We start from the raw sequence: 3,196 nt of genomic DNA, 5'->3' as shown, positions 1-3,196 counted from the left end.
TACTGGTCACAAATGCACTTTGAAATTTTACCACAAATTCGGAATGTTATGCTATCACACTGATCACGCCGCACTATCACTTTCGAGCCGATCACCTGAGGCGAGTCTCTGCAGCGCACTGTGTCAAAACGTTACACCGATAAGTCTTACTGCTGCTGCTGGACGGAATGTTCATTACGAATACTGCTGCGTATTGGCTGTAAATCGTGGGGGGAAAACACCAAAAAAACAGCTCAGTTTAGTTAGTTAGCGCCCGTGCGAAAGGTTCTCCTGGGAGAGGCACTATTGCACTGCAGAGGTTGGAAGTCACCGGTAAACAGATACGTCGAGGCCCTACCTAACAACACAGACTCCAGATTAGATTACCCAGTAGGCTGGGTGACATGACGTTAGTGATAGAAGAAATAAAAAATATCTCCATGCTGCATCCATTACGCGCGAGAACTACCGTGTGTGAAGGGGCGCGAAACAACCGCACCGCCTGGTGAGGAACTGGTTCTACTAATTCAGACTTCAGAGCAAGCTCGACCCAAGCTGCATTCAGCAACAATCTATGGTCAGGTGGAGATGGAGACGGTTTTTTTTTTATTGCTACGTAAAAACCGGACCACTTCGCTTCCCAATACCTGGCCGAGATCCCCATCCCGTGGCAAGCAGAGAGCCGATCGAATCGGTTCATTACCGGTGCGCGTAGTTGTCGCTAGGCCGAACCTGGACACCCCTCCCGATTAGTAAGTTAGACTTACGCCTAACGCTCGAGCCAATTGCGCACTAATAATATCTTAGTATCCGGAAACCTGCTCCACCGACCCGATCCAGCTGCTTGGCGTCACTGGTTGCGTTGCGTTATTTACGCATAAAACGAGGTAGAATCAAAAGCCCGGAATTGGGTTTCGATGTTAGAAAACAGAATGGATCAACATCAATAAAACAATAACAACAACAACAACAACTGCTATCAATTTCCACAACATAACAACCGAAAAGCCTTATCACAGTTGGATGCGCCTAAGCGGCGTCATTCACATCCGTGGCTAAACATAGGCACGCGGTAGACACGCGAATGCGGAAATCATTTCCAACGCAAACCGCGCTGGAGCCTACACAACGTCCGCCGCCGACCAACTCCGCGTGTTCCGCATGTTCTACTAGCGCAAAACGCTAACCTGCGTTCACCAATGATACCACCGAGAACAGTAATCGGAAGGCAATAAGCCGTGTTAAGGCACTGTCGGTGGGTTGCCGAGAGCAGGAAGCAACCCCGGCAGCTTAGCAGGCAATCTAGTTTGATTCCGACGGACGGTGCCTGGACAGCAGATCCGTCCAAGGTAAAACACTTTTCGGGTAGTAACTTGTACGAAGGGTTTTGCGTGAGAACCTACGACCGGCTAGAGGGGCATCGCAACGCGAGGAAGAATGTCGCCGAGTTGATCGAAGGTGATCGTAGCGATGAGTCGCAATCTTCTCGCTGGGTCTGGGTGGTTTACGTGTGAGTGTTGTTTTGATTAGATGCGATGACAACTGTTTTGCTGCTCGTAGGGTCGCCTCAATACAGCGCTCTAACGAATGTCATTTATCGTTTGGCTGATAACTGATATTAACGCTTCATTAATATTGTTTCTTCCTGGTTGATCTCACTTATACGTTTCAAACTTCCACGACCGTTCCCTTTAGGAGTCGAGTTCACTTACAAAGCACACAAAAGGTTCTGATATGGATTGCCCTTTCCTTCTGACACGTTTGTGTTCCCTTCTCTGGGTACGAAACATCCATACCTCAACAATACATTTTCGCTATTTCATCATCGATCACAACGATGACTAGCAGGCCTTACCGAACCAAAGCCTGCCCCATGCTATAGCCCCACCTATCTCTCTCTCCCTAACCCAGCAAAAACCACGCCACGACCTTGTATGTAATCGAACAGCCTTGTGAGGAGCTAGCGAAGCGTGAATCACCCGAACAACGTCCTCGAGCACTCCGAAAATTTCGACACTACCACGAAAGCGCCACAATCTAATCTAATTAGCAACAAGCGCAGCAATTCTAGGTCAGAATGTCTCGCTAGGTTTCGGTGGACGATTTCGCGCGAAGGAGAAAGCTTAAATGCTTAGCGTTTGTGTGTTTGATTCGGCGTGTGTATGCTTACCCCAAGGGCCTGTCCTTAGGGATCTCAGATTTCGCCAAGGTCACTGTCGGTGCTCGGTGCATCCAAAGGCGGCGATAAGCCAGGCTAGAATCGAACGCTCGAGAAGCTTGGAGATGCTTGCCAGAGTGCACTAAGAACTTCCGGCATAGAAAATCCCCACCGATTGTGCGATAACTGCACCCCCGGCCCGGTGTTGGGGTAGGTCTACGCATAGGAACGCATTCAGTTAGACGGTGTCGGTTATCAACCCAGCGGTTCCCGGAACGGGGTCACACTGCCACTCTTGCAACGCTCGCCAACGTGCCGCACACAATCAATAGTGGTGTTGTGCTTCAAAACGATTGCCGAGACGATTGCTCTAATTAATTATTCACTGTCATTCTGGTAGGTTCCCAAGAAAGCGTCAGTCGGTCCAATAGGACACTCGCGTGCTACGTGCCCAGGGCATGTGCGTGAAAGAAGGGAGGAAGAACGAGAAAGGATGCGATACGGGCATCTTCCGCCCGTTCGATTGATAAGTGGCAGTGTGTGGAGTCATGGAACAGCTGTGGATTGTTCTCAAGAGTGCGTCAGCCCTATCACGACGGTGCCGGTGTTGGAGATGGTGTTGGTTGACCAGCACACTCACTGCAACGATTGCACCGGTTGCAGTGTGTCCCGGTTTCGTTTGGGGAACTTCCCTATCAATCTAGGTCATAGCGTGTTGATGATTCGCAGTTATTTAAAGACATCTTGCACGCAGTCGGTAGTGCTGGAGGATCGACGATCATCATGCCCTCTCTCCAAAATAGAAGTTCGTCCAAAACAACAACCTGAATCATCGTCAAAGCTCCACTTTTGCCTAAATAAGACCACATACACTTCTACAGACACAACCGCACACACAATGTTCCCATCAACAAGATCGGCGGAAGATGTCGATTTCTGTCCCACGTTCCAGTGTACCACACACACACACACCACATCGCCACATCCAGTCCACTTCCTTCCCAGTCACTGCAGCCTCGGTTGTGATATCTCGCGGTGTCGCAACCCTTAAACGTTCAC

Source organism: Anopheles coluzzii, chromosome 3 (assembly GCF_943734685.1).
Source record: "Anopheles coluzzii chromosome 3, AcolN3, whole genome shotgun sequence".
Taxonomy (NCBI): Eukaryota; Metazoa; Arthropoda; class Insecta; order Diptera; family Culicidae; genus Anopheles; species Anopheles coluzzii.
The sequence above is the reverse complement of the archived record's forward strand: the minus strand, read 5'-3'. Positions refer to the sequence as shown.